Source organism: Lathamus discolor, chromosome Z, assembly GCF_037157495.1.
Source record: "Lathamus discolor isolate bLatDis1 chromosome Z, bLatDis1.hap1, whole genome shotgun sequence".
Taxonomy (NCBI): Eukaryota; Metazoa; Chordata; class Aves; order Psittaciformes; family Psittacidae; genus Lathamus; species Lathamus discolor.
Window position 1 is genome coordinate 57246027 of NC_088909.1, and position 25597 is coordinate 57271623.

At 37.5% G+C, this 25597-nt stretch overlaps 1 long non-coding RNA gene across 1 annotated transcript in view; it reads left to right on the plus strand.

Annotated features, from left to right (window-relative positions):
- The window catches only part of LOC136005241 (uncharacterized), a 45319-nt gene extending 21420 nt beyond the window's left edge, over window positions 1-23899 (plus strand). Inside the window, exon 3 of the long non-coding RNA XR_010608729.1 lies at window positions 23178-23899. This is a non-coding gene — a long non-coding RNA (uncharacterized LOC136005241). The remainder of the gene's footprint in view (window positions 1-23177) is intronic.
- The last annotated feature ends 1698 nt before the right edge of the window (window positions 23900-25597 follow it).

A 25597-nucleotide genomic window follows, 5' to 3' on the forward strand; every position in this document is an offset into this window, starting at 1 on the left:
TTCATTTTGTTAATGTGATGAGCAATGAATCTCTCAGATTATAGACCTTATAGAAGTAAGTATTCACATTTCCAGGTAATATATGCTGGTGGTTTTACTTTGAAATCAATAGCTCTGTATGAGTCAGGTTGTCAGCATGGCTGAATTTGTTCTGTGACCTAATAAGAAAGACCTCATTCTCTGATAAATGCATGGGAAGTTTGCAAGGATTTTTTGAACAGTCCATTGATTGCCTTTCATCTTTTCTTTAGTGACTATTCTACAATAAAGATTTTATTGAGTGTCTAGTTTTAATGTAATTAAAATACTAATGTATTTCACATACCTTTTTTAGTAGCAGAGCAAAACCATAAGACTGCACAGCAGAATACCTTTTTAAACCAAGGGCCTTATTTCCAAATATACTGAAAAATATGCGGGAATTAGAACTTCACGATGTGAGCAGATAGAGGTTTATCACTTTTGAAAAACAACTGCTGTATGTTTAAATATCAGGTTAATGTGGTCTTGTGCTGAAGATAACCTCTAGATATCTCCCTGTGGACATAAACGAATACACACCTAAGATGTATTTGCAAGAGGAAATAACTACTGATTGATGTTCTGGATGCAGCTGTAGCAGTAATTTTTCTCCTTCTTAGTAGCTGGTTCAGTGCTGTGTTTTCAACTTTAGCCTGAGAACAACATAAATAACACACCGATGTTTTTAGTTATTGCTAAGTAATGTTTACTCCGATCAAGGACTTTTCAGTCTCATGCTCTGCCAGTGAGGAGGGACACAGGAAGCCAGAAGGAAGCAGAGCCAGGACACCTGACCCAAGCTAGTCAAAGGGGTATTCTGTACCAGAGCACATCATGCCCAGTATATAAACTAGAGGGAATTACCCAAAGGACCCAAATTGCTGCTCAGGTCGGGCTGGGTGTCAGTCAGCAGATGGTGAGCAATTGCATGGTGCATCACTGGTGTTTATTGTTTTCTTTTCCTTTTCCCTTTTTAGTTTTATATTATCATATTCTGTCCCCTTGATATTTCCCTTATCATTATTACTATCGGTGGTAGCAGCAGTGGTTTTGTGTTATACCTTAGTTACTGGACTGCTCTTGTCCCAACCTGTGGGAGTTACGTTTTTTTGATTCTCCTCCCTGTCTCTCCAAGAGCAGGGTGGGGAGGGTGGGGGGAAGAGAGAATGAGGGGAGTGAGCGAGCAGCTGCATGGTTCTGAGTTACTGGCTGGGCTTAAACTGCAACAGTTAAGTGCATGGGCTGGGGTTTTCAAGGGCAGAGCCAAGCTGTGTAATTTATTCATCTTTATTTCTCTCAGCTTAGTGCTTTTTCTTTTTCTCCTTTACAACATTACCACTGACAGATTTAATTTTTTTCTTTGTAACAATTAAAAATGCTAGCTAGTCCAAACTAGGACACTTACAAGGCCTTAGCAGGAAGTCACCATCTCCGAGGCAGTTTTTTGGTTCTAATTATATTTTGATGTCTCTTTAACCTATTAGTTTAAAATCTATTATGAACAGTTTCTGAACATATATGAAGGGTTTTTATATTGTGACATTTTGGCATTTATCTTATTATTATTTCCTAATCAAAGTAGGAAAATATACTGTATCAGCATCTTCCACTGTTTTTGTCTGCAGAGCATCTTGCATTTTTTATAGTGAATAGTATTCTCTTTCATTCTTGTGGAGAGATTTGTTGGTTCATTTCCTTTCCTCAGCCTGAACTCATCATTATAGCCACGCAGTTATGGTGAGAAACACGCATACGAAGTTATTATTTGTGTTTTGCTGGATACCTGATTATCTAGCAATATCCTTAGATGTGTATTATTAGGGATAAATCTAGTTGAATCACATTCCATTTTTTGCAAATGATATGAATATTGTACAAAACCCTCACATTCTTCTTACTGTTTTTTCCTGGCAGTCATATGGAAGATTTTAGCCTTATGAAGTTAATTTCTAATGCTTTCCAACACTGTATCCACTGGTACCCTTCTGCTGTTTGAGAAATATTCAGACAAACATATTTTTCCTACATAAAAGTAATATTAAGAGGCCAGTTTCAGGGGTGTTATAAACATTAATTAGGTCTGAAATGTCCATGGAAGGCACCAGTTATTTTCTTGTATCTTCCTTTTCCTTCATTTCTGTAGGAATCTATGTGACTATTTCATACGGACTTTCACTACTTCTTTTTAGAGGGATTTATGCTCACCTATCTGCTGATCCAAACTAGTTATTTTTTTTCTACTTTGTGTTACTAAGAACACCTGAGCAGTTCAGTACTGTTACATGGTTACAGTTATTTCTGGCATTAAGCCCTGGACGAAGTATGCTTGTGGGAAAAATTTATGCGAGAAACTAAAGGCAAGCATGAAATTCTCTCTCAGCACCAAGAGGCTTGGGAAAAGAAAAAAAAAATAAAATAAATAAATGAAAGAGTTCTGCCTCAACCTGTAAAGTTTTTACGATCCTGGCTGTGCATCTGTCACTGAGTTGTATGCCACTTTTTACCCTTTCCGTATTAAACAGAATCCGCATACTTAAAGGAGACTTATGCTGCCCATGAAGGTATGTGAGTCTAGCCATAGATATCAAGATTTTCCTTTCTTCAGCTTATTACAAGCATAAGGGATCATTGCTGTGTTAACAAAATGTAAAATGATGGGTGTAATAATTAGGAGGTAAAAACAGCCAAAGCTATATAAAATGGTATTTCTCTGTGTGCCTGGCATTAGTGCTAATGTGTGAGTTTGTTTTCTTGTGGGAAGAAAAGCTTTTGAGTCTAGATCTCGGACACATTTAGCTCGAGGTGGAGGCTGGGTAAATAAACTTCAGAAAAGCAAGATTATAAAATTGTGAAATATATTTGAATATTTTAATTTTTTTTACTGGGAAAGTGCTGTGTTTCTGTCTGCTACTGGTGATCAACTAGTTGCGGGAAAGAACTCTAGGTTTTCAGGCTGCCTATGACTTTTAATGATGTTGTCCAAGAGCTTGCCTGCTGACAAAAGCGCATGAGTGTCTTTGAAAAGATCCAGAACTGATGTTAATGAAGAGGTTCTCCCCAAGAGATTTCAGATTTGACACGAGACGGTATCAGGCTTCACTGGAATGAAAGGAAACTTGGTCTCTAATCTGAAGCATTTAATGTTTGTTCAGAAATGTGGTAGGAGAAACAAGGATTTGGTAATTTTTCCTTCCACATGTGAGAATTTAGAGCTGTAAATACTTTTTTCCTTATTTTATCATTACCAAGCAAAAAAATGAGTTGACTACTGATCTAAACACATCCAGATTTTGTTGTACATAGTCACTAAGATGACTGCAGAGCTTCAAATGAGAAGCTTAGGCCTAAGAAAAACAAAACAAAAAAGTCGTAAATGCAGTTTCAATTTTATCACTAGCTTTTACCGGTATGGACATAAGAGGAAAGACATAATAAAAAATGTCCATCATTGAAACATAATAAAAATCTTTAATATATACATATGTTTAAACACTTTAAGATTACAGGATCCAGTGGCAAATTAAAGTACTTATCTTTTTTCTATAATCGAACTAGCCTATGTTATTGCTTGCAGTCATGAAATTTTTAGTAAACACTTTTTTCTTAGTTAGTGATTCTGAATTGTAAATGTATTTATAGTTGCATATTACTGGGAAAACTGAATCTCCTTAAACAATAGTGATATTCACCTAGATCCAATTATATTGCTCTAACATTAATATATAACTATAGTACCAGACTCTTTTGAAATATATTGAATGTTTTGCAGCTATTACAGATTGAAAAGCTGAGCTGAGATGCTGTGAACATCCACTGTGCTCTTTGTAATGTTACCTGAGATGACTTTAATCTTACCTCTCATTGCCTGAATGGCTAGATGTATGCCAATAGCAACCTACACAATTTAGCCAGTGCCTTTATTTAAACATGCAGTAGTCTTTGTTTTGTATTAATCTCTAAAGTACAGGTGTAATTTAAAGACCCATGCATGTTAGTGTGACATGTCCAGAGTTCTACAAATTCACTGAAAAAATTTAGCAGTAGGGAAAGCTGCTAACTAATGTCAAATACATGCTATTACTCCAGACACAGTTTACTGCAGTCACTGGTCCCTGTTACCAGATAGAAATTGGAAGTGACTTGTGGATGTTTCATCACTTTATATGCAATCCAAACCTCAATGCACAGAGCTCTGTGAGGAAGCCTAAGCAAAACAGGGATTTTGTATCATATGATTCTATGTTCTTTTTCTTCCTTATATACCTTATCCAAATAATTTAGCTTGAATAATCTTTTTGAACACACAAGAACTAACAAAAAATGAGGTTAGATTTTAGAAATAAGAAATCATTAATCCTTACTAGTTAAGGTTTTTTTTTGTCTTCCTAAAAAAAAAAAAAGTATATGGAGAATTGTTTTACTTAGATATTGCTGCGCTTATAGCTGAATAACATGTGTGTAATATTCTATAAAATACACAAACACATTATTTTTGTCCCATGAACTAGTTTATATGGATGATGTAATTGCTTTATATAACACTCAACATTTGAAATATGCATACCTTTCCTTAAAATACTAATGCAAAATAAGATGGAGTTGAGGAGTAGGATGCATTGAGAAGATGGTAAGCAGGTAGGTTGCAGATTTTTCAAATATTTATTAATAGACTTTTTTGTGTCATTCATTACCATAGAAACAGAGTCTCATGTAATCATAACCTCATTCTCCACTTTTCTGAAGGTAAACAGATGGGAACTGAGATGCAGAAATTAAAAGACTAAAAACTGGATTTCAGTACTAGAGACAATACTAAAACCTTGATCTCTGGCATCCTAGACTTAACCTAAACTCATCTATCCTTTCACTTTAAGACAAAGTAATTAATTACTTATTTACCAAAATAAATGAATAGTAATGCTTTCATTCTTTGATGTTTTCCAAATTATCTCAGCTTGACTGACTTATGTCAGGTAAAACACAGGGACAGCTTCTGCTATTTGAAATATTTTGAGTGAATGTTCTAAAAATGTTTTCTCAGAGTTTCGAATGAGGACTTCTGCCTCAGTGTGATAATGCAGAAAACACTGGATAAAACTAGAAGGGTCATGAGAAGTTCTACCTCTGGGTAACGCGGAGTGTCCCTGTTAAAAGTCGAATATTTGATTCAAATGAGCATGAAGGAAAAATTACCTAAAGCCATGGAAAAAATAGATACAGTGTTAATAATTTCACAAGCCAAGTATCTTTTTCTGGTAGTAATATTCATATTAGTACTAAATAAATCCTACCTTAGAAAAATTAATAACTGTGTAGTGTAGCCTGGAAGATGTGCAAAGAAGCCAACATTTCTTTATGTATCACTCTTATAAAATAATCCCAAGACAATTTCTTTTACACACCTATTACACGCTTCTCTTTTGTGAAGTTTACTTTCCTTGGGAAAGTGAAAATGAAATTGGAACATGCCTTAGCAATGTACTAATATATCCATATTAAGTGTATCCACATTCCAACATTGAGTATTCAAAGGAAATTATTAAGCACTCAAACTGTCAAAACATCCATGTATGTAAGAGTGCAGTTGATCTGTGCAGGAAAGGGTGCAAAATTCTGTTAAACGCTACCCAGTTTTCATTCTAACTCATAGGGGATAAAAAATTAATATTGCTATCAAAGCTAAATTTCCTTTGATTACATCATTATAAGATCAAAGCAATTTCATAGGCTTTAATAAATTCACAGGGTTTTTTTAAATAGTGGGAGTAAAGAATATGTATAGATAATCACGGAACCACTTTGTATTTGCAAAATAAGCTTAATTTCTAAATGCTTGGTGTGAAAAAATAGTCTGTTAAGAATAAGCACTTCCACACAAAGAGAGATTCCAGCATGGAAAAAATTCTAAAGGTGGAATAACTTTGAACAGGTTCATCCTTAGTTTGATGTCTGGGAAACAATGACATTTGGTTCAGGATTACTTCTGCAACACAGACATATACACAAAGTAAAACAGAGATTCGTCTTCACAGAAATAAATGTTTCTGGCTGCAGACAAATAACTAGGCTATAGACTGGTCCATTGCCTAACAGAAATTGTTCCACAAGGTGGTACAAAAAGCCAGTAAAAGTTTCAGACAGCACTGTGAGGAATGGCTGGATTTCATAATTGGTGGAGTTGCCAGAGATATGGTCAAAATGCACGGATAAGCTGGAGGGGAGTACTATTGACACAAAGGGAAGTGAAGCCTTGCAGGAAGAGCACCAGCTGAACAGTATCTATATTGTCTAAGGATGACATTGCCTAAATAACATCTGACATACCAAATCTGGGACCAGATGTAGCCAAGTTGGGACCAATTTAGGGCTGAATTTATTTATTTCTATTAGAGGCTGAACTGGAGGCAGTGAAGCACAAGGGAATGTGAGGGGGCTAAGAGTACAGCCAAGGCTTTGGTGACTGGCATGAAACACCTTTGGTGAGCTGAAGTCACAGAGGAGAAGAGGGCATGGAAAGTGGTTCTGCAGCAGGACCAGATGCATGTGCAGCACCCTGGGGGAGAAGAACCCATTATAATGTAACCATGCAGTGGAGGGTGACTTCCCTTAGCAGTGACGTCAGCAAGCAATGGACTCTGACCTCACGTCCCATGCTGCTTCAGGCTCCGGCAAAGCTTGGCCAGCCTGGCTTGTGACCAAACTCATGCCTGCGAGATAGGGAACATTGAGCAAGGCTTTTCCTGGTGCTGAGTGGTGCTTTGCGGACTGCCGTCTGCAGCTCTCAGAGCCCATTCCAGAGCTATCACCTGTGTTTCCACGGCCCTGCCTGGTTCAGGTAGCCAGGCACCTTGTGCGCGGTTGCATTAGCAGAGGTGAGCTGTGCGGGAAACGTTCCCCAGTGGTGGTCAGGGGGAACTGCGGTACGGCAAATTAGGGACAGGAAAAAGTAACACCAGAACTGTTCAGATGAACAGTAATAATGTCTTTTTCAGATAGGCTTAAAATGAATGAATAAGCAACAAAACAAAAGGGGGAAAAAAAACCCAAACCAAAACCAAACACGAAGCAAAACAATCCACAAATCCAAACAAACAGACCCCCTCTAAACACAGGGAAGAAATAGAAAAAGAATTCCGATGTTTTTCCAAAATCTCTGACACAGGTAATTCTAAGCAGAGAGAAGGCTGGTGTATGGATACACTGGAAAAGTGTGGCTTTAAGAGTTATTTGTAACTTTGAGTGCTATTTGTAGCAGGCAGCAAGCACAGGTATGTATAGTCTTCTGGATGCTCCTGGCGGTTGAACCCACGTTGGCTTACCTGACGAAGTCGACTGCTCTGATTTTTTGTGGTCACCCTGTTAGATGTGTCTGAGACATCTGTAGACATAACTTAGCCCAAAAGAGCCTGGGTGGTGAGCAGCTGCCCCTGGGAACACAGAGGGGAGTCAGCTCAAAAAGGAGATGCAGAAAGAGAGCAAGAGTACAGCTCGGGAGGTACCTCTTGCTGTTCCCCCAGGAAAAAGCAAAGAGCAGGAAAAGAGGTGAGAGAATAGCACACTCCAAAGCCTAGCTCTACAGCGACACCGACCTTCCCTTGCTCTTGTTTTTTCTACTCACCCCCTCAGGAAACAATGTCATTAAGGGCAAAGTCTCCTGTGCTCAGCCCCAACCTCCAGTACCAATATTGTGCTTCAGAAGTTCAAAGTTATGCTGAAACAGACCGAGTGCTTTTCACCAGCATTCTTCGTGATAAAAAATGTAGTTTCCTCAGAAATAAGCTTCATCTGGAATAAAAAGGGATTTTGTTGCAGTATGAAAACATTCAGGAAAATCCAATAAATGTTTAAATTTTGATGGAAAAAATACTAGTCTGGGTCTTCCAATGCTAGCATTTCCATAAAGCCTCATGATGGCTCTGTCAGATGCAGTCATTCATGTCACCCCAAAAGTTAAATATTTCAATATTTTTCTAACAAATCCAATTAGAAATTCTGATTTTGACATGAACATGTTGAATCAATGCTAATCAGATGTTTTTGCGTTTTTTTTTTTCCTAATCATAGAATATCATCGTAATCTATCTTCTGTAAATTCTTTTTAAATCTTAGGCTCCATTTTTCATTTTGGGATGTAAACCAGATTTACTTTGTCTCAGAAATATTAAACCTTAACAACAACCCTCAAAAAAACCCTTTTAAATTTAACATAATTAATGTTCTTTTTTTATTACCTGCATATATTGTTTTTTTCATTGGCTGATTTTGATGTAGATAGTTAAAATTTATTTTGTACAGCATCTCTTTGCATTAAAGGAGATCTTTGAGCTTATAAATGGTAGAACTTTCAGTCCCCGGCTAAGTGAAATTGGGTTACACACTTTTGCATTCAGGATCAGCTGGGAGCCATATAACGGCAGTATAATGAAACACTTATTTTGCAGTTTAATTTTCCTCTGTTAAGCAGGTGTGAGACAACTGTAGTTAGCAACTAGAGAATAGTTAGAATTGCAGTCATTTAGGAGTTCATGAAACCAGATTTTTGATATCCACTCGTAAAAGTTTAAGAGTTTTAAGTGGAAGTTCTGTACCATGTCAAGGCAGTCACCTCTACAGAATGTGAGAGACTGGATTTTACATTTTCAAATGCTGATATTACAACTCTGTCTACACTTGTAGAGTGCAAAGTTCCAATCCCCAAAAATTCTGTGATTTGGAAAGCTGAGGACAACATCATAGATAATTTTCTAAACCAATGTTTTATAACCCAAAAAAAGGAGCTCCTTCTAACTTCTTCCAGTCAGTTTTGGGTATTCCTTATTTTTTTAATACTTTTTCATAGAATCATAAATTATGCTGTTGATTTCCTCTTGGACATTGAACCATTTACTGCAACTCCTCCAATGCAGCCATACAGCCAATTCCTTATCCATCTACTAGTGCATTCATCAAACCCATGTCTCTCCAGTCCAGCTGCAATTAAGTTGTGGGGTACTGTGTCAAAGGCCTTACAAAAGTCCAGGTATATGGCATCTGTAGCTTTTCTCTTTTCCGCTAAAGCAGTCACTCAGTTGTAGAAGGCCTCTAGATTAGTTAGGCATGATTTGCCATTGATGGAACTATGGTGGCTGTCTCTAATCACCTCCCAGCCTTCTGTATGTTTCAATATAACTTCAAGTAGGATTTGGGTACAGAGGAGATGCTGACTGGTTGGTATGTGTTCAGTTAACATGCAATTCGTAAGGACTGTCATTTGGAATTTTGGATACTTTTCACAAATTGTCACATTCGTTAAGCTGTGTTGTGGAAAAATAAAGAAACAGGAAAAAAAAAGAAAAAATTGGAAAAGGTTTGTTTCTCAACATTTTTCTGTTTACCTTTCATTTCAGTAATAACCCGGGATTTTGGTTAAAACACTATAGTTCAGGTTTAGACATGGTAGGAGAGATTCAGAGCAGCCCTGCAGAGAAGGACTTGGGGGTGTTGGTAAATGAGAAAATGAATATGAGCCGGCAGTGTGCTCTCGCAGCCCAGAAAGCCAACCGTATCCTGGGCTGCATCAAAAGGAGTGTGACCTCAAAGAAGGTGATCCTGCCCCTCTGCTCTGCTCTCACCAGACCTCACTTGGAGTATTGTGTGCAGTTCTGGTGTCCTCAACATAAAAAGGACATGGAACTGCTGGAACAAGTCCAGAGGAGGGCCACGAGGATGATCAGGGGACTGGAGCACCTCCCGTGTGAAGACAGGCTGAGAAAGTAGGGGCTGTTCAGCCTGGAGAAGAGAAGGCTGCGTGGAGATCTCATAGCTGCCTTCTTGTGTCTGAAGGGGGGGCTATAGGGATGCTGGGTATTCATTAGGGACTGCAGGGATGGTTTAGTGACATGGTGACATGGTTTAGTGGGAGGTGTCCCTGCCCGTGGCAGTGGGGTTGGAACTAGATGATCTTAAGGTTCTGAGCACCATACAGCTGCTACCTCCAAACAGGCTACTGTGGAGAAATTATAACTTCATCCCAACCAAAACAAGTGCATCCTTATACTTCTTCATTTTGTATTCAGTGCACAAAAAAATATGCACTTTTAAAAAGAAAATAAATGCACATACTTATTCAAACACTCCAGCTGACTTCATGTGGTCTTGCACACATACAAACCTGTTCCTTCCCTTTGGCCTCATAGTTAATTCACTTGACAACTGGCTTATTGCTTCATGAAAGACTGCAATGACACCATTATAATCACTTATTAACAGAATGAAGGTTAAGTAAATTGTTGTATGGGTTAGGTACGTGTAATAATACATTATACAAAATAACATCTTTATGTTTGACACAAACATGTTAACCATCCGTTTAAAAAGGTTATATCTGCCACTCTGGTGTGATCTCTGCAATCACCTCATTTTGTCTCTATTGCGTCCATAAAAATGTCTGTGTATACAACCGTTTATGACATAAATTTTCTATGCTTTGTGACATTTTTTTTTTTCCTGAGCAGCTACATTCCTTTGCAGAAATGAACCTGTGATGACAAAAGAAACACATAGGGACAGAAGATCACTGCTTAATCCTCTGTGCATAACTGGGTTAAGTGGGACCTCCTGTTTTTGCTATGTCCAGTGGAATACTTTAGCTGATTTAGAGTCCCAGGCCGCAGATGCTGGTGCAAAACTCTGCCTCTTGATCTCTAGCTTAGGGACCAACCACTGCACAGGCTATTTGAGCAGTCTCTGAATAAGAGATGAGTTCTTTGTGTATGTGTCTTTGGGTAATGTTTCCTTCACACTATATAAGTGTCATGGAGACTTTATTACTGAATTAGGAAGATTGGACCAATATATGCTGTTTCTTTTAGTGCAGTTCTACCTGTATATGTGGTTGTGGAACAGAGACAGTTTAGGTGTGTGGCACAAAAGCCCAGAAAAGCATTCAGTCTGTGGAACATAAAGTGTATAGCCTGTCTGTAAAACAGGAAAATCCTGACAAGCAGGCCATGGAGCAATATTGGTGAACATGTTGAGATCTTGTTTCAAGAGACCAGCTGCTGAATCAATTATTTTAAAATGGTTTACAGACACCACGGCAGCAGAGATTTTTAAGACAGGATCATGTTCTTTTAATGCTTAACTCCCAGGGTTCTGACAACCAGTTTGATGTACTCTGTGCTGGGTTTTGAATACCAGCTTCTGTTAGTGTCTTGGAAAACAGAAGCATAGTGAATAATGCATCTTGTTTTGCTACACATGACACTCAGGCAGCAGGAGGAAAGGTTCTTTTATGAGCACATCCTTACATTTTCCATTAAGGACTAAAAAGAAATGTTAGGTTTGTTACATAACTATTGGGGAAAAAGGGTGCTTTTATGAGTTGTGTTTGAAATATTTGTAAAGGAAAGCGCAGCAGCTGTATTGAGTAAAGGACCTACAGTTAAATCACTTATATTTTACTTCAGATGACATGATTAAGTCGTGAATCATGTTAATTTTTGTTACATTTAAAAGCTAGAACAGATGGTGATGGCTGAGTTATAGAGAAAGTGTCTATAACACTGCGCTAGCATGGCTTCCTTGGATACGGATTCTTTGTCTTAATTGTGCTGCCAGAGACTGGAGCACTGCAGGCTGTCTTGGAGCCAGACTCCAGATGGACACTTGAGGATGATCTGAGAGCAGGTGACTTGATTTACTTCTATCTGCTGTACTTTAAACTAGGCAGCATGGTCTGGCTCATAGGTCTCTTAGCTTTGTACTCAGGAGGCTTGGATTCTAGTCCAAACCAGACCAAACTGTATACAAGTGACTTAACAGTTTCTACCAGTATATAAGCTTCTGTCATTTGTTTCCTTGAAAGGTCAAGAGAAATCCAAAGACTGACTCATTATAAATTTTCTATGAAATGGAGAGGAAAAACTGTTTTCTTGTCACTGAATTTCTTACTCAAGGGCTGGCAGACACAGGCTGAATTTTAATCTCATTTCTAGCTTAGGAAAATAGGAAGTTCAAATCTTGCATCAAGATTTAAAGGGGCTGATGGTTCCTGTTAAGCTGTAGAGAGAAAAATTATGTAAATGGTTTTCAAGCAGTGAATATGGTTTTGTCATACTCACAACAGGTCACAGGCTTTGTGCTAAGCTAAAAATGCAGACCTTTGGATTTCTCAGGCTTTCTCTTATGTCATTCACCTGATGCTTTCTTTCAGCTAATTATTCTGAAACAGAAATTGTTTAATAATCAGCTATTATAATCTATTTGACTCAACTGTAAGCAGCTAAGCAAAAGCTATTTATTGTGAATCCCACAGTTATACATCTCTACATCAAGAGATACAACAGGTTTGTTGGTAACAATGGAATAAAAGTGCAGTACAGAAGAGTTACAGGCATTGGGTGATAGCAAACGTCTTGCAGCTGTGGGTGTGAGAATGTCAAAGGCCCATGGCTACAGGCAGCTCACTAAAACAAAAAACCTTTTCCATTCTATCACATAACATAAGAACAGATGAATCCTGCCATTAGTCTATTTGTAGGGAAATGGTATGAAGCTAGGGGTTAGCTTGCAGTATATGAATATAAAAGACCTTGGTTTTTGGTGAAACTTATGATTAAGCTTAGTAGCTGGCCTTTGGGCAAGACCAAAGGTCACCATAAACCTGGTGAAACCTGTCAGTTTAGCTTGTTAAGAATGGTTAAGGAGGGAGACAGCCGCTGAAGACAAGGCTGCGGAAGAGACTGAAATGTCTCCCTTTGCTTTCAGGTACTCCTCACTTTCAGATTCTTCAAGGATTGACTGGGGTGGGTGAAAGCCTGAGACTGTCTTATTCACAGTCCAGGCTGAGGCTCAAGCACAACTGAATCAGGATACCCCAAAGACTGCGACTCTGTAGCCTGTGGAGAGAAGCTCCAAGTCTGGACCTAAAGTACCAACAAGCTTGAATCAAAATCAGCATGAATCAACTCTGAATCTAGTCAAGTTTTACCTCATATAGTATGGAATATCCTTCTGGTTAGCTTTGGTCAGCTGTCTCACTCTATTCCCTCCCAACCTCCAGTTCACCCCCAGGCTACTGGCTTTTGAGGAGTCACTGTACTGGTAGCCCTGATGTGTGAGCACTGCTCAGCAACAGCCAGAACACTTGGCTTAAAGAAACCAGGTAGAAGGTGTTAATTTATACCAGCTGTAGCAGCTTTCTCTGTAGGAAAAATAATCCAATTATACTCTTGGAAGCTATTCAAAAGGAAAGCAATAATAGATACGTTTGAAACAAGTTTCTCTGGTGGACGAACAAGTTTGTCCTGTTTGGTACTCACTCAGCATTTAACAAGGAAACCTAAAACCCCAAACAAACACACAAAGCCTTAAAAGGAATGACATTCCCTTCATATGGGAATGTGATATTTTAGAAATGGTATTTCTCTGTTGACATGTGATCCCGACAGCAGTAGTGTCTATGCTTACAAACAGATACACATCTAAAATGGAGAGATGTACACATCAGATGGGTATGATTTAATATATTTAAAATAGAAAAGGTTGGTTTGGTTGTTTTTGTTTTTTGTTTTTTTCTTTTTTACTTCTGAAATCTTTGCACAGTAGTAAGAGAATTCAGTGATGTGTAACAAAACTCTGGGGAATTTTTCAAGCAATGGCTAAATAAGTTCTCAAAGTGGAATGCAAATGAAGTTTGAGTTCCCCAGAGAAAACTGCTACAACAAAATTGACATTGCACTGTCCTTTTTAAAAGCAAACTAACCAAAGTTTTATGAATGACTGTGTGCCCTATGGGAGGATACCATAGAATGGGCACTAAAAAGGCATTTTATTTCAAGAGGAAGAAGCAAAAATAACCATGCAAAACAATAAAACCAAAAGGCTCAGGTACTTGTGAGCTGAAACCAGGAGAGGTAGCTTTTCTCAGTGCCTCACTGAAGACAGAGAGAGTACGTATGATGTACTGTGGGTGGCCAGACTGATATCTGCCCTATTTTTACACAATATATTAGCATGATAGGTGACAGGCCTGGTATTTGGGCACTTTAAAGAAACATTTCTACCACTTCAGTATATGTTGTAATGCATACATGTGTAGGATTTTGCTTCCAGCAGTCTGTTGCCCTGTGTCTTATGCTTCTAATAGAAACTTCCTGGAGAAGAGCATCCTAGAGGCCCTGTATAGATAGATACACAGCTTAATGCAGTAGTATTTGTGAATTGCTATTATAACTCTAAAAAAATTACTGTCGTATTTCTGATGGTGAATATTTGTGTTTATACTTCTATAATTCAACTTTGGCGTCATGAAGCGTATAAAACATGTTTCAAAGTATCTTCCTGTTCTAGAGTATTGACACAGGGAAAAATTATTTTAAGGCATGGGAATGTGAGATTTCATAATGTGTCTGGTATGACGTTACTGGGGTCTCTTGCAGCCTTGCAAACCAGCCAGTACACCATACATAGTCTTCCATACTCTGAAGGATTGAGAAGAAAGTCAGGTGAAATCCCTGCCATGAATCAAGTAGAGACAAGATCTGAGCCTGACTTTCCTTTTCCTGAGCAGTCAAGGATTTACTCTGAGCAGCAGGAAGGTCTTTATCTGCATTGGATTTAATGTGTCTTTCTGCAGTCAGCTTGAATAGTCCCTTGCAATGGTGAACAAACAAACAAGCAAACCCTCCAAAACAACACCCCAAACAAAGAAACCCACAAACAAACCGCCAACTACTAAAGAAAAAAAGAAAAATCACTGCAATGGAAAATGGTCCCCCGGATATTATCCATATTGTCTTGAAGCCAGGAACAGGTAAAACTCTCACGCAGGCTGTCAGCAAGGCCGCTAGAAAGGCAGGTTGGCATCAAATGAATTTTTGCCTGCATTTCCTTTGAAAAGTGTCAGAATTGAGGTGGTTTTTTTTTTTTTTTTTTGGAAGAAATAGATGAAAATCTGCTTAGTTATGAAATCCTTCAGCATTTGTTAATGAGCAGTGTCATTATCTCTTGCTCAAGGCAAGAATTCTTTTGGTAAATTTTGGATGTTGCAGATAAACAGATGGAAAAAATGGAGAGGAAAAGAAGGAACCTGAGCAATTCAACCAATCTGTCTGTTCTTTGAGAGTCTCTGTGTTTAGTTCTTAATTTCTGTCCATTTGAATGGGGTATATCAGATTTGAGTCAGAAGGATTAAACAAAGGAATATTTGAGATATCTTTTAAAAGTGCATTAATAGCTAGTAAACATGGACTTTCAAAAAAATCGCAGTATTATCTGTAACAATATTTCCTACCTGCCAGTACTGTAGTGAAACATTAAATTTCCTCTCTACTGTGTTAAAAAAAGCAAAGAAAAAGCCACAGAGAGCTTGTGAGTGCCTCAGGCTGTTTTCTTCCTTGGAGAATACGTTTATGCATGGGACGTGTTGTTCATTTTCATTATCATGGAAACTTCAGTACCTCAGCCTTTTTTGTGCCCTCTGCAAGCGGGTCCCCCATCTTGTTCAGCAGTGGGCCCACATTTTCCCTAGTCTTACTTCTGTCAGCCATGTACTTGCAGAGGGCCTTCTTGTTTTCTTTGACATTCTTGTCCAGATTCAATTCCATTTGGCTTTGGCTTTCCTAAACTCAACACTGCATGCTTGGGCAATACCTCTGTATTCCTCAGAGGTTGTCCTTTCCATTTAAAAACGCAAAGCAAATTGGATGAAGAAATGTGTGTTCTGTTTGTGGCTTCGTGTAGAGACTCAAACTGGCAGCTTTAGGTAGGCAGGATGAAGAAAAGTAGTTTCTTGGCAAAGCAACATTTTTAGGACTATGGTTTTGCTGATCATACCATGCTACTTAAACTGAGAGGCACAGTTTCTAAGATAAAGCAGACAATTCATTCAGATTCAAATAGCATTCAATAAAATCAGGGAAGAAAAAGGAGATAAGGAGATTTTAAAATGCTGACTGTGCGTCAGAAAAGCCATTATATAAGATTTTCTTCAACATGAGGAAGGGCTCAAATGTTTAGAACAAATAGAATGTCTCTGAAGGCCTAAAAATAATAAACTTCATGTAAAGAAACAAGTTTCCCTTAGCTTGCATAAGATTTGACCAGAAGAACAGAAGGAGCTGGAAATATTGATGCCTTCATTATTGACTGTTTAGTACAATATTTCCTATGTCTATTTTCTTACCATAGATGATGAATGCTTATCCGCAGCAACATCTACTGCAGTGAAGTAAGCATTCTTAGCAGCAGGCCTGTATTGCCACCAGAAAGCTTCATGTACTGAAAAGATATATTTAGTTAATAAATAATGTAGAACAGTGTAAAATATTTCAGCCACTCATTTCCTAAAAGCCAAGTAAAGAAGTAGAAAAGTCAATGTCTTCTAGATGACAATCACCAATCACCTAATGATAATCTCACTTCCTACAGTTCAGAACAGTGTGTCTCCAAAGGAGAAATCTTCATAGAATTCTAGACAGAAAGCTCCTCACTGAAAATGCTTAATCAATTTTCTCATCTTCAGATATTACCAGGAGAAGATTTAACATTTAGGAGTGCAAGATAAACATGGATGTCTCCTCCTCATTCTAACCTAAATGTTAAATTAATCCCCACTTACCTTGTTATCACTGATTGTAGCAAAACTGCCTACCCATTTCTCAGGTGAAACAGTTTTTTATTCTGTTTCATAGAGCCAGTCTTTCTTCCCCTAATCTCAGTATTCTTGGTTAGAAATGGCATTTCCTTAGGTATATTACGATAACCATCCAATCAACAAAGGTGTAAGACTGGCTGTCTTAATGTTAGCTCAGAGTACTATGCAGTTTATTGCAGTATCTCTGACATGGTCAGTTAGAGATGCTTAGGGAAGAAGAGATTAATAGAGAGAACATATAGTAATATACTCCCCACCCTCTGCTTCATTCTCCCATCTGCCAGGAATTTACAGTCTCATGGTTGTCCTGAACAAGAAATAGTGTTTGTGTCCGATAATACCTGAGGCAATTTTTCCATGTATTTTTCTAGGTATCTTTTGAATTGCTTTAAAATCAGCAGCATAGCATATCCTGGCAAAAAATCTCATAGCTGAGTAATCTGCTGGATGGAGAAAAATAATTTCATCTGTTTCTAACTCAATGGCTTAATTTGAAGTGGCTACATTCTTACACAAAGAATCATTGAGTAACTGAACTCCATTAATTTTTCCACAGTTGCTGTTCTGCACACATACACATATTTCATACCCCTTCAGAAACTCCTGAAAACTGACAGAAATTAAGGATTTATTAAAATTATCTTCTCTGCACTGGAAATAGGGGTTTTGAAGGCTTTTTTACCTGATTGTCAAGATTTTCTTTTCTTTTTTTTTTTTTTTTATAGGTAGTATCAGCCACTTCATGTATAGATTCTGAAGCATATGGATTTAGTTGTCAAAACTGTGAATATTCAGCCTCGGAACTGTCTCTGACAGCTGAATCTGATCAGCTTGCACCTGTACACCACAAAGAAAGTGCTGGTTTTGGTTGTTTTTAGTTTGTTTTTCCAAATGCTGAGGAGCAGACACAGTTTCTGAAGTTCTCTGCTAAGAGCTGTGAACAATATGCAAGACTTTCTATTACTTTTCTGCAGTGTGCTGAGAAGACAACTATACCCATCTACCTGATACGCATTCTTTGCTAAGGTTGACACTGGAAGCGTGTGTTGAGCCCATTTGTTTCCTCTAGATTGGAACTTTCTCCTGAGCATGAGCTTCACATTTTATTACCACAGCTAGCAATCAAGAGGCATGAACAATTTTCAGCCAGTGCCAGTCCATCCTGGATTTGAGCACCAGCCTCTGCATTCCTTCTGGCAGCCAGCTGGCAGCTAGAAACATGTCACTGTACAGATAAATAGATATATTACTGTCTTAATCCTATAGCAGATGTGCTTCTTAAATTAGCTTTGTAGACTAGCATAACCAGTGTGAGGTACACACGTGGCAGGAGGGTGAGAGGAGAAGAGCCTCTTCCTTTTCAGCTGGTACATCAGTTTCAGAACTACAATGCACCCTCTCCATAAATGTCATATCTAACATGTCAAATGCTAGATTAGATTATAACTGCAGCATCTACAACTGTTGTGGTTGCTTGGAAGCAACAAGGCTGCAGTATCTGTCTATCAAGACTGATATGGAACACCAGCTGGAACATGGTACAACATACATTTTGTTTTACTACCACTAAAAAACAAACAATTTTTGCATATTCTTGCTCTGTGAAATTTACTGCCTATGCTTTTTTAAGAATTCATCCTATACTGGATATCAAACTAGAGCAGAAAGTACATATTTGTACAGACAGAACCTCCCCAGCTGCAATTGCATCATCATCCTGCTTCTATAAACAAAGCTCAGTGCAAACCGCAAGCAATAGTTTTAATAATGTGCTGTAGTACAATAATTTCTCTGTGCATATGGGTAATTAAATTTTTGCCATAGGACCTTAAGGAAATTAAAACAACATTCGGGAAGCTGAATGGAGAACACAAGCAAAGGGCAACAATGCAGTACTGAGATTCAGGCAGGGAGAAGAAAGTACTGTATTGTGGTGCCTCAGTGCCCGTGTAAGCTGCCCAGTTCCTAAACAACACTGATAAATGGGAAGGGAAATTCAACCTCTACAAAGGAAAACAACAGCTTTCTGGCTGTGCAGCTGCCTTCTTCTGTACTTCTTCAGTACAGTGGTAAGGACATTAGTCACTAACAACAGAAACAGAAATGATAGAACACTAGCACCTTCCTAGGACGAGCCATCCTAAAGGCAGCACAGGGAGACTAAGCAGTCACATCAGGTAACCATGTAGTCTTTTTGATTCATTAAATTGTTTACATTCCAGATGTTTTGTGGGATGGACAATTATTCACTGTCTTTGTTACTGCTTGCAACTCTGACTTGCACTGTAACTAGTGAAACAGTGTTAAACTCTGAAGTTTGAAACGTGCTGGAGGAAAAGAGTAAAGTGAGCTAGACAAAGTAAAGTTGCATTACTTTCTCCCTTCTCTGGGAGAATGGAGATCAAGCAGGCATTGTTTCATACAATAATCTTAGTAACTTTTTTTCAGAGAACTAGAATTAAAAATTAAATTTTCTATGGAGATGTTCTGCTAATGATGAGTTTAGCCGCCAGCCAAGGATCAGGTTTTCCAACAAAAGAATCTAGTAAGAGAAGGTGTGAAGAGGTGCTGAGAATCTTTAGCATAATTAGAGGAAGATATTGCTTCAAGAATTGTTTAAAATTCAGCTTTTAGTTTTTGGTGTTTTTTTTTTTTTTGTGGGATTTTTTTTTTTTTTTTTATGATGAAGGAATTGTGAACTCTTCAGAACTGTTAAAGACCCTCTCCATTCTACATAGGAATATTTCAGTGCTATCAAAGTAAATAGCTAAGCTCTGTGCCACTAGACAGCTGGTAAGACTTTTCATTTCTGATAGCAGAGGAATCTGAAAACTCTAGGCACCCCTAAGTAACATAAAAACTTTAGTTGAACAAACACACACTTCATTTCACTAGCTATCTAATGGAGCAAGACAAAAGAGTCATGCAAATATAACCAATTGACTCTGAGAATGTGGCTCCAGTTTATAGACACACAACTGCTTTAATAATTCTTATGCAGGATTAGGATTTTGTAGAACGAATATCAACATAAACATAGATAAATTGATAGATAAAGAAGCTCAACACCAGCAATGCACTTACAGTGGTGCATCACTGGAAGTGAAATAGGAGTAGCTGCCATATTAACTGTCATTCAAGTGAATCCATCTATATCTAGCAATGTGTTACAGCATTTTGATCCCAATTAAAGTGAAAACTCTGTGTGTTGCTATTGTCTTCCTGCTTTCATCTGTCACCTTAGCACTGGTCCAGTCCAGGTCTAAAGTAGATTACGAAACAGGTAGGAGTATATAGATAGGTATTCTCAGTAGCAGATTAAAAAGATTATTTTGCTTGTTTCTTAAGATTCACTTTTGCTTCTGAAACTATGAATCCACAAACTCATTTTTGCATGTGAATGTCAGGCTAAGTTCATTTCATCTCTTGCAAAGACAGTAACAAAGAATCCGTAATTGGCACTTTGCTGCTGAATCCATAAGTGATGTATGAGCAAAGACAGAATCCAGTTCATATTGTTGTATGTGTGCTCTCACTGCTTATAATTTATTTCAGTCAGCAAAGACAACAGATATGAATCTGCTTGTTCACAGGAAGGACCACTTGAGTCAGACAGGCTATTTTGTTCAAAGACAATATTGAGTGTAAAACTACATCTTATTATGCTCCTAAGAGGGAAAGAGAAAAATGCTATAATACTTATATTGTTGTCTAAATCAAACACATATCTGCAGTTCGAATGTGGTGGTTTGGTTTTTAAATCTAACCTTGGAAAAAAAGATTAAGGAGATACTGAATTCAGCTGTTCAAGAGATAAATATGAAATTAACTGTGTGGAAAGATTTTCATCATGGAAACAGGATTAAAAAAAAATAAGAAAGGTGAAATGGTGAGATTCCAGTAAGTAACTATTCTGCAACCCTAATATTACTCTCTTTTGTAAAAATGTACAAAGATTTTCTGCTCCATACTTTCCACATGGAGAGAAGGAAATGTAAACTGTTGAAAATTGTAACTGAATTGGGGAATTTGAGTCTATTTTATTTTTACCTTAGATTGATTTTATGAATAACATGATCTGAACTACTGCTTTTCTAAGAAATCTTTGGGGTGTTTTTGCTGGGTGCTCTGTATGCCATAATTTCTCTAATGGTAGCATGTTGCATACTGACCTAGTGACCTGTTTCTATTGCCGTGGACAAGGGAAATGTGACTGTGCTCAGCATACAACCACCACGTCTTAAGAGATGTTCGGAAATGGCACCACATATATTAAATGATAGTGAGACTGTTTTAAATAGCAATTGAACCCTTATCTCACTTGCATCTGAAGAGCAACATAATAAACAGAGTCAAATTTACTAAATACCGACAAAGGACAATAGCTTTACAAAATTCTGATTCCTTTGCTGATCAAAAATTAATGCAAATGGAACTCTTCAAGAACTGAACTTAAATCCTGATCTGTGCCATGAAGTAGGAACTCTGTCCAGTTGCCTAATTCATCATCTTGTCCGAAACAGATGCCCTATGTTCATTAGCTAGTGTAAGATGTCCAGTATGCCAGAAGTTATCCTAATAACTTATCAGTTGGAAGTTGTTCTATACCTGAAAATAGAAAATTTTTATTCCTTCTAAACTGTTCAGGATTTTATGGTGTAACTTGATTTGTTTTCATTGTCTACCTTGTATTAGGGGAGGAAGATATAACTCAGAAGAGATATTAGGTATATAGACTGAGATATAAGGTAACCTTTATTTATGTATTTGAATAGTAGGAGAGATCTGCATTTGTTCTAGTTCTGCAGTTTTTAAGTTAGTTGTAAGTTCTGTAGCTTCTTTCAAACCAACAACATGTTATTACCTTCATTTGTAAGGAAACAAAAAGAAAGTTGTTGTTTGTGTTTTGAATACTACAGCCACCATAAGATCCTGGGTATTTCCTGTAGGTTAAAAACTTGTTAAAATGATTCTAAACTTGTATGTGAAAATGCTACATCACTGACACATCTTGAAAACACCACGGAGAAAAACAAAAGCAAAACCAACCAAAAAAGAGAAACAAACAAAAAAAACCCCCAACAGACAAACAATTAAAACCCACTACAACAATACTTCACTTTATTTCTCAGTGAAAAGCCACTGATTTAGGAATAAATAGCTCTTCTTTGGCCATATATTTCATGAACCCCTTTTCTGATGTTAGAAAGTGGTAGTAACAGACAGTTTTCCCTCAGCAGTTCACACATGGTGTGGAGGATACATTTAACTCGGCAGATAATCCACAACACTCTGCTTTTAGAAATCCTCATCCATTATTTTAGTTATGAGAGTGGGCTTCCCTCTTGATGATCATGAGCCCTGTAAAGCAACTTTACCTTTACAAGCCTCTCATTCCTTTTTTTTTTAGTACTTTCAAGCCATGAACTCCTTTGGCCAGGACTGTATTTTACTATGTTTGTATGAAGGAGTGAGAAGAAGTCATCTGCGTCTATAGGGACTACAGAGCCATTCACAGTCATGGTCAAAATGATAGATTTCTGTAGCTTGAACCTTCTGCAGGACATGAGATCATTCACTGCATTACTCACTGGAGGTCTGCAAGGCAATCTGGGAACTGCAGTAGTTAATGTCCAAATTGGTGTAATGAGAATAATATTAATAATCAGCAGAAACTAACTTAGGGCACCAATTTTCTATATGAAACCTTTTTATGTAGCTCTGTAGGTGCTCACTCAAACAATAAACATCCCAAGTAAGTTTCCCTAAAATATTTTTTGTGCATAAACACTGCTATTCTCTGTGGTAAAACTAAATCCAAAGATATTTCAAGTAACAGAAGACATATCTGTGCCACAGAGCACCTATGAGGGCTGACAGTTGAAGAAGGTGGGACAGTGACCTCAGTTTTGACTGAAGGAACCATAGCAAGAAGATGGAAACATCAACGTCAGATAACAATTGAATATTCTATTATTTCATTTTATCATGTTTCCCTTTTCTGGTGGTAGATGTAGTAAGAGCAAATTCAAAGATAACTGTCTCTTTTCAAACAATAGCAGGACAGAGTCTCTGCGCTGTTGTCTATAAAGAACTGAATCCCTTCAAGAATTGTTTATTCCGCGTCATACAAGCAGAATTCTTCAGAACAGATATTCTACAGCAGGACTGCAATAATCAGTTCTGGTGACTAAACTAAAAAATGGTGATATTTCATAAGTGGTAAAACAGGCTGAAAGATGAGGTATTGAGCAGTTTACTCCCTGCCTTCGAGAAAACCAAGATCAGATGAACCTTATTTAAGTATATAGTAAAGTTTGTCTATCATTCAAGCTACTGTATTTTGTTGATATGGAAATTTGTATACAGCTTAGTTACAAAGGTGATCCTTGTGATCACCAAGAATGGGCAAAAGGTTGTTTGGGGAAGTGCCTTGAGATATAATGTAGTACTTAAATTGAAATACATAACCTGGATTCCTGGGGAGCATTTCTTCATTTTCCTCTTTTCCATCCTACAGAACATCCATATAGAATACCTGCACTCTCAAGTATTTGCAGAAGATGGGTCCTACAGAATTGAATAAGAAAATGCTCTTCAAATTTGAGGCCTGTCATAGAAAACATGGAAAAAAATGGGGCAAACTCTAGAGGAAATTGAGCCTAGATTTTTTTCTGAAGTCTTTGACGGTCAGCAAAAGGAACTAAACAGCATGTGATCATGGATTAAGCTTATTATGTAGGCTATTGTCAAGGCGGGTGAGAATTATAAAATGTTCTCAGCAGTACTACTCATCCAAACACTTTCTGATACCCAATGGTTTAAGTATATGCTGCTTCTACACTGATCAGTCATCAACGCCTTCATGATGTTAGAATGTGAATTTCTGCCAACAAGATCATAAAAAGATCTCATTTCATTATTTCTTCACTGGAGTGCGAAAAATTTAGCTCTGAGCTCTGCTCATTGAATGCAAAAACTGGCGTGGCTGTAGCCGATGTGCTGCCTGAAGTCTACACTTACTTTGCTTAAAACCTCTTATACGGTAGTAATGGACTAATCACTTGGTGTTTTCTCCGTCTCTTCCTCATAAAAAAAGGATGAAGAAGATGTATTCCACAAGTGACAAATGTTTTTTGGAAGGTTTTTTTTTGGGGGGGGGGTTGTTTGGTTTTTTGGTTTTTTTTTTTTTTTGTTGTTAAAATATTGTCTTTTAATCCTTCATGTTTCAAGCTTTCATAAATGAGGAAAATATGCTAAGAGGCTGCAATGGTCTTTTGGCTTTCTTGAATTTGGTTACAGAAAAGCCTTCCACTGGTGTGGTACATGGGACCATGTACTCTGATAGGCATACCTTTGCTCTTTGAATTAAAGGAGAAGGGTTTTGTTATGTTTTGTTTTGTTATGTTATGTTTTGTTATGTTTTGTTTTTATAACATAGAATTTAACATCAAAATCTCTGATTTTATCATCAAGATTATGGCCTTGATTTTCAAATCCAGTTAGCCTGCAATAATTCTTATAGCCCATAACAGGATTCCTTATAGAGTTCAACTCACTTCAGCTGGACACTAATTTTTAAAAACAAATAACATCCTGGAAAATCAGGTGCAAGGTGGGCACATTACAAATCATTAGATCCCTGAGTTTTTTCTTAATATTTTTTTCTCAGAATTGATACACACACTCAACATGCCCATCAAGGATTAAAACCAAAATAACAATAGCATCCACAGCATTCCTTTCCCCTTTTCATTTTTAAAAATGTTTTGACATTAATTATCTACCTAATTTGATGAGGTGAAACACATTTCTCTCTGAATTGCTGAATACAGCTGAATTTGTTCTGTAAATGGAACGGCAAACAGAGATGCCAATTTTGTTTTAAGCCATTTTGGAAGATAGGCAATGGTTCAGATATGCTTAGAAAGAGCAGAAAATAAGTACTAAGACAAAAGAATGGCTTTATGGGGTTGTGAGAGACGAAAGGAAGAGGTAAATATTAATAAAGATAATGGCAGTTATGAAAATAATAATGATGAAAATAGAAAAAAACAGTATTATGCTTTTTAGTTGGTATTAATTAACTGAGTCAACCACATAACTATAGGAAGAGAGGACTTGTGATTGGTATGTTTCTCAAGTCAAATTGCAAAATAAAGCAACTTCCTAATAAAGGCTTCCTGCTGATTAAGTGGTATTATGTTCTTGCTTTCTCTCCTCTATCTTACATGGAAAATGCTTTTATGACCAGAGTATCTTGGATTCCGTAAAGGCAAGATAAGTTGAATGAAGGCATTTTTAGTAGCAGGAATCACATGCTAAAAGAAGGATGACATTTTTCAAATATTCCTTTTTTTAACTTATATTGAGATTGTGTGTATATTTGATACTGCTGAGCAGCAAAACCTTGATTCAGACGGGCATCTGACAACATGCCTAATTTTAAGTTACGCATTTACTAAATAAGGACTTGTGGAATCCTCATTCAATTTTTAACCTGATTCAGTCATTTAACAAGGGAAAATGGAGAAAAAGAAAAAGTGGGAGAAATGAATGAAAATCTGCCAGGGATATTTGCACTTTCTGACCCGTGAGGCAAGTTTCAGTTTCAGAATTACATGGATGTGAAATGTCACCTTTTGCACACAATGAATGAATGCCATCATGTTGTTGCAGACTTTTTCTTTTGCTGGATCAAAAATAGATACAACCTATTAGAAAACCCCAGAAGTTTTGTCCTTCTGCAAGTCATGATGTAGTTTAGAATATAATATCACTGCGTTTGACTACTGTTTCTCTTTTAGCTCTCATTTTTCACACGTCTATAATTTTATGAATAAAACCAACCTTTCCAGCCCCAAAAGGAGCTGTCTGAGTGAAAGTTGGGTTACACAGCTGAGATCCCAACAGCCACTCTCTGAAGATTAATGTGACTTG